The sequence below is a fragment of the Crocodylus porosus genome, unplaced genomic scaffold, assembly GCF_001723895.1.
Source record: "Crocodylus porosus isolate Cpor-Errol unplaced genomic scaffold, CroPor_comp1, whole genome shotgun sequence".
NCBI classification, from domain to species: Eukaryota; Metazoa; Chordata; order Crocodylia; family Crocodylidae; genus Crocodylus; species Crocodylus porosus.
This window is the reverse complement of record NW_017728951.1, coordinates 19,269,863-19,276,415: the sequence shown is the minus strand read 5'-3', so window position 1 is coordinate 19,276,415 and position 6,553 is coordinate 19,269,863.

The window sequence follows — 6,553 nt, the reverse complement described above, 5'->3', positions numbered from 1 at the left end:
ACAGGAGCTGTGAGGATAGTAACCCACTGTGTACTTCAGGAAATTAATCATATTCTGAACTGCGTTGGCATTTTAATGAAAGAAAAGAACCTCGATAAGCAGCAGAAAAGGTAAAGTGTTATCTTCTTGAGACAGGGGATGATAAATTAATGGCTTTGATAACCATAAATACGTTTTGGGTGACCACAATGTTTCTGAGCTATTCAGGATTAAAATTACCATCCTCCTGCAGTTAAAATGCCAAACATATACATTACCCTATTACATTCCTGTTACTGTGACTGCAAGCAGAAAACAGTCAGACTATACTAAGAAGTGGCAGATCCCATGTTTATATTCATTATGGAAGCTGGTTAAAGAAATGGGGAGAGCTCCTATACAGTACCTCCGGGCAGGGAGGGCAATGAGCATAGCCCAGCCGCAGGAGACACAAAGGTAACAAGAAACCACCCTTGCCCTCCCCCCTCCTGCAACTTGGGCCACCAGTCCCAAATCTCTCTGATTCAAATACCTCCTAGCAAAACCTTCTGCCCACCCCTACCCTGCTTCCAACACAAAAGACCCCACAGCAGGGCTGGCGAATGGAGGGGAGGAGGTCTAGTGTAGAGGTACTAATAGCAGTTCTAATTGACTTCAGACTAACATGACAACTGACATCTCTTAGCCCAATGTATCCAGACAGGGAAGAATTTACCTACCTGGGAATAAATTCTTCCCTGCCTGGCTACATTGGGCTTAGATATATCAGTAGCCATGTTAGCTTGAAGCCAATTAGGAGACAAGGTAGAGTTGCACCATGACCATCTGAAAGCAGTTATGTGAACAAACCTGTCCTGACTTATAGGCAGCCACCCAAACTCAAACAGTGTCTCTCAAGCAAAAGGCTACTTAACCCCTAGTCTCACTAGGCCTTGCAATAGCCTTGCTTGTTGTCAAGGCCCTAAGGGGCTCTGATTCAACAGCGAGGGGAGTCCAAGATGAGTGGCTGGTCCTTAAGGGAGTGATCCTGAAAGCAGAAGGGATGCCCATCCCATCTCGGAGGAAAGGTAGCAAAAGGGTACAGCAACCCCCTTGGCTCAGCAAGGAACTCATGGACCTCCTACATCTAAAGAGAGAGGCTTATAAAGGATGGAAGATAGGAATCACTACTAAGGAAGAGTATTGTGCACTTGTCCATACCTGTAGGGAGTGAACCAGGAAAGCCAAGACTGCAACCAAACTCCAACTAGCTACACGTACCAAGGACAATAAAAAGTCCTTTTCCAGATATGTGGGGAGTCAGAAGAAAAGCAAGGGTAACATTGGGTCCCTGCTAAACCAAATGGGACAGATGACAACTGACACCCAGGAAAAAGCCAACCTGTTTAACGGGTACTTTGCACCTTATTTTAACCAGCCCAAGGGGACCACCCTGCCAAACATGATGTGGGATGGCCAGGGTGAGGGTGAATTTATACCCAGCATTGGTGTAGACCTTGTAAAGGAACACATTGAGAGGCTGGACACTTTCAAGTCAGCTGGTCCTGACAGTTTGCACCCCAAAGTACTCGAGGAGCTGGCAGACATCATAGCTCATCCCCTGGCATGGATCTTCGAGAACTCGTGGCACTTGGGTAAAGTACCCGAAGATTGGAAGAAGACCAACGTGGTACCTATCTTCAAGAACGCGATGAAAGTAGATCTGGGGAACTACAGGCCAATCAGCTTGACCTCAATCCCTGGGAAGATTTTAGAAAAAATTATCAAAAAGACCATTCTTGACAAGCTGCCTGATGGCAACATCCTGAGGGGCAGCCAGCACGGGTTTGTGGTAGGTAGGTGTTGCCTGACCAATATCATTTCCTTCTATGACCAAGTGACATATCACCTGGACAAGGGAGATGAGATTGACATCATATATCTGGACTTTAAAAAAGTCTTTGATCTGGTATCCCATGATCTCCTCATGGAAAAGTAGGCCAATTGTGGCCTCAGCTACATCACAGTCCGATGGCTGGGGAATTGGCTCCAAGGTCAGACCCAGAGAGTGGTAGTTGACAGAAGTCAATCATTGTGGTGCTTCATGACCAGTGATGTCCCCCAAGGCTCCATCCTTGCACCTGTACTCTTTAACAACTTTAGTAATGATGTGGGCATTGGTGTCAGAAGTGGACTGGCCAAGTTCACCGGTGACACCCAACTTTGGGGTACAGCGTCCACACCTGAGGATAGGCTGGTGATCCAGGCTGACCTTGATAGGCTTAGAAAGTGGGCAGATAAAAACCTGATGACATTCAATACTGATAAATGCAAGGTACTCCACCACGGGGGGAAAAAACCCACATCGTTCTTATAAGCTCGGCAGTGCTCACTAGCACTACGGCCAAAAGGGACTTGGGAGTCATGACTGACCACAAGATGAACATGAGCCACCAATCCAATGTTGCAGATGGTAAAATAAACAAAACTCTGTCTTGCATCCATAGATGCTTCTCATGCAAATCCCAGGATGTCATCCTCCCACTGTACTCGGCCTTGGTGAGGCTGCAGCTGGAGTACTACATCTAATTCTGGGCTCCAACATTCAAAAAGGACATGGAGAAGCTTGAGAGAGTCCAGAGGAGAGCCATGTTCATGATCAGAGGCAAGAGAATAGGCCTGATTAAAAGAGGCTGCAAGTCATGGGACTCTTCAACCTGGAGAAAAACAGGCTCAGAGGGGACCTGGTGGCAGCCTGTAAGTACATCGGGGTGTGCATCGGGATCTGGGGGAACGCCCATTCCCCAGAGCGTCCCATGGGATGACAAGGTCAAATGGTCACAAACTCCTCCAAGGCTATTTTAGGGTGGACATAAGGAAAAACTTCTTTACTGTCTGAGCCCCCAAGGCCTGGAAAAACTCCCTCCAGAGGTGGTGCAAGCACTTACTCTGGACTCTTTTAACAAACATGTGGAGGTCTACCTTGCTGGGGTCTTTTGACACTAGCTGACTTCCCACCTTTGGGGTAGGAGGCTGAACTCAATGATCTTCTGGGGTCCCTTCTAGCCCTAATGTCTAAAATCTATGAAAATCTAGAGGGACAAAAAGGGATAAAAAGGAGATTGGGCCTGGCATAAATAGTAAAACCAAACCAAAGCCTTTTTCACCTGATGGGCTTTGATCTAAATTTAGCTTTATATAAAACCATTTCGTATGTGCTGTACGGAGGTATCCATACTTTATTAGGTGCCTTCCTAGAAAATAACTCCAGTCTTGGGAGCTCAAAGTGCGGCCTACTGGATATAGCCTTGTACTAGACCTCAGAAAACTTGGGCTCTTTTTCTGGCTTTACCACTGGCCAGTCTGGGTGACCCCGGACAGGTTTCTTTGCCTCAGTGCATCTCGGTTTTTCCATCAGTAAAACAGGGGTAACAATGTTGGTTTCCTTTGAAGTCTAATGATAAAAAGAGCCATATGAGAGCTAAGTATGATTGTGACCTTCCTAGCAAAGCAAAAGCTACATATTTCTAGTTATGTACACTGTATCAATTTGACAAGAAAGGGGAAAAGCCCTCAAAACCCTCAGTGCTTAACAACAAATTTCTCAGGCCCTCCCCTTCACTTCCTCCCCCCCGCCCCCCGAATAAGAGACTGTCTCCGTTCGCGATGCTATCAGACTGCTGAAAAATCGCTAACTTTTACAAATTGGGACAACACACGGATAATGGTTACAGTGTGTTAATAAAAGTAGGTCTAAGAGTGAACTGGTGAGATTATGTGGCCTGGAAAACAAGAAGTCTGATTCTAATCGGCCCCTGCTATTGATGGGAGTGCAAAGGTTTGCGTTTACATTTTATACAAGTAGTGATTTGAGAGGGCAAGACTATAGCTACTGGTGGAAGATTGTTTCATAAAGCAAGCAATTGGATTTTTAACCCTTCCAAGGGAGGGTATTACAGGAAGAAGACTAAGAATAACATAGGTACCTTATAGTCCAGAAGCAGAAAAACTACCAGCCCCAATCTTTTAAAAATAAGACTTCATGACATTTAAGCCAATTTCCTAAAAATAGCACATTAGAAGTCCTGTTTATTTGCTTTCTGGCTCTTGAGACATTAAGGTTCATATTGTCAAGGAGGTAGGATAAAAACTTTTTTTTTTAAAATAAAAGCTGAGATTATGTTGTATTCACATGGTGATAAGACCTAGGGCAGGGGCAAGCAATTATTTTGGGCGGAGGGCCACTTACTCAGTTTTGGCAAGCCATCGAGGGCCACATGACTAGCAGCCAGGGGCAGATCGATATTAATTTTCTAAATGTTTTAAGGGCCCCACGGGCTGGACAGAACGGCCTGGAGGGCCACATCTTGCCTGTGGGCCGCATTTTGCCCACTCCTGACCTAGGGGCTTTCAAAAAAAAGGAAAAGAAAAGAAGAAATATTCTGTTGTGATAAATTCACATTCAGATGAGAACTGGCTAAGAGGATCTTCCACTGAATCATCTCAAAGCATCATATGCTAACAAAGTTAGTACTGCAGCTCAACAAAAACCCTAGTCTTAGAAGGAGAGTTTTACTTATAATATTAACTGTTTTTGGGCATCTCCCTCAGGTCAAGTCCTCAACATGCAGGTACCAGCCAACCTCCTCACATGGTAGTTTATACAGCCCAGAGTCCCTGGTACTTCCAGGCACTTCGGCCTAACAGATGAAATAAAATATTTTAATAAAATTAGTACTAAAAATTAGGACCTCATCTTGAGAACCCAGTTCATCACAAAGCAGGGGTCAATTAGACAGTGCCATACCACCATGGAAATGTAATACTTATGGTTCCCTTCAGAAAATGCCAGCTCATAGTTTTCACTTGTTTCTTTTCAGTACAGAAAAATAATAAAGCAGTTCTCTTGTAAAGAACTCAAAATGGTTTTGACACTGTGCCTTCCTGTTTGAAATCTCTGGGTTTATCTTGTGAATCATGTTTGAACACCAAATAGTGTTAAACATTTTGGTGCTGCAGCACCCTGGTTGAGAACCACTGCCTTAGAGGCAAACTGGTTCAGAGAGGCATGAGCTGTCATAGGCAAATTTCATACCTCTTTGAACTAGTTAGTCTCCAAGGTGCCTCCCTGCCCTGCATTTTGTCTGTCTTCAAGCAAACATGTCTAACCATCTCTGGGCTATAGCTAGAAACTCAGATACAGCCTGTTTGTCAGAGGTCACTGTTGATGAGGTTATAACCTGGCCTCAGACCTGGACACGGGCATGGGCAAACTGGGCAGCTGCCCAGGGCCAAGACAGAAAGGGGGCCTGAAAATGATAAATTTCAGAAAAATTGCAATAATTGTTATTATTATTATTATCATTATCTCTGGCAAATAGGGGCCTGACACTAAAAGCTCACCCAGGGTCACCAGGAGTCTAAGTATGGTGCTGTCTGGCCTCACTGGATACGGTTGGGCTGGGATAGTGGAGAAGGTGGTGAGAGGCGCAGCCAACATTACATTTTTCCTCCACTCTTATACCATAGAGAACGGCTGTGTGTGATGCAGACACTGGAGCTAGCCCAAATAGAGTGAATGCAGAAATGTCTAACTGCATGTCACACCTCAGACTGCAAAGAAGGCATACCCATAAGGAAATACCCCTCCCTCCTAAAAGTACTTGCAATCTGAATAAGAAGGACAGCTAGAGGGTGGGAGTGGACAGAGGCAATAAGGCAAAGTCACCTTCCCTGGGTCACAAAGCAAATCAGTGTTGGAGCAGACAAGCGAACCCACAACTCTTCACCTGCTCTTTTCACTGCTGCATCTCACGGCCCTCCAGCACTTGGGGTTTTTCAGTTGGAAGGAAGGTTAAAGCTAGAAGAAGGACATAAATGAAAATTAAAGGGAGCATCTGCACCTCTTCTATGGCAATCCCAAAACTACCCCCAAGAAATAAGTCCCTCCCACTTCTCCTGTGCTACACGTTGAAAAAATGTCACATGGTTGGAGCTAGAGCAGAGCTGAGCATGCTTGGCACCACTCTCTGGAGCACACCCAAGGCTGAGATCCTGAGCGCATCCCTGACTGTGTTTCAAAAAGCACCACACATTTTTTGGAGAGTAACACACACAGCACAGGAGCAGTGGTTTCTTGACGGTAATCTCAGAAAAGCTGTGGAGGACGCGTAAACCTAGCCACTAACCAGCAAAGAGAAAAGTAGAAATAGTGTAGAAATGGAGCTGGTTTGCTGTAGTGTGACAAACTGAAGAACCTCATTTTAAAAGAGAATCGCACTAAATTATTATAGCTCCAAGCATGATCAAAGAAATAAGCAAGGCTTTGAAATAATCTAGTACCAATTGTACATATATTTTCCTCTAGCAAGATAAAATAGGAGTTTCAGAAAGATGGAATTCTAACCCCCAAAGCAATCTCTCAGTTGCGATCTGTTCTTTGCAAACCTTTTGTACTTCATTCTCCTAGACAGGTTCCAGGGGTGGGTGGACGAGAATAGGATGGGTTTCAGCACAGACAAGTGCAAGGTGCTGCACCTGGGGAGGAACAACCGGCACCATACCTACAGGTTGGGGAACTCCCCTCTCGTCAGCA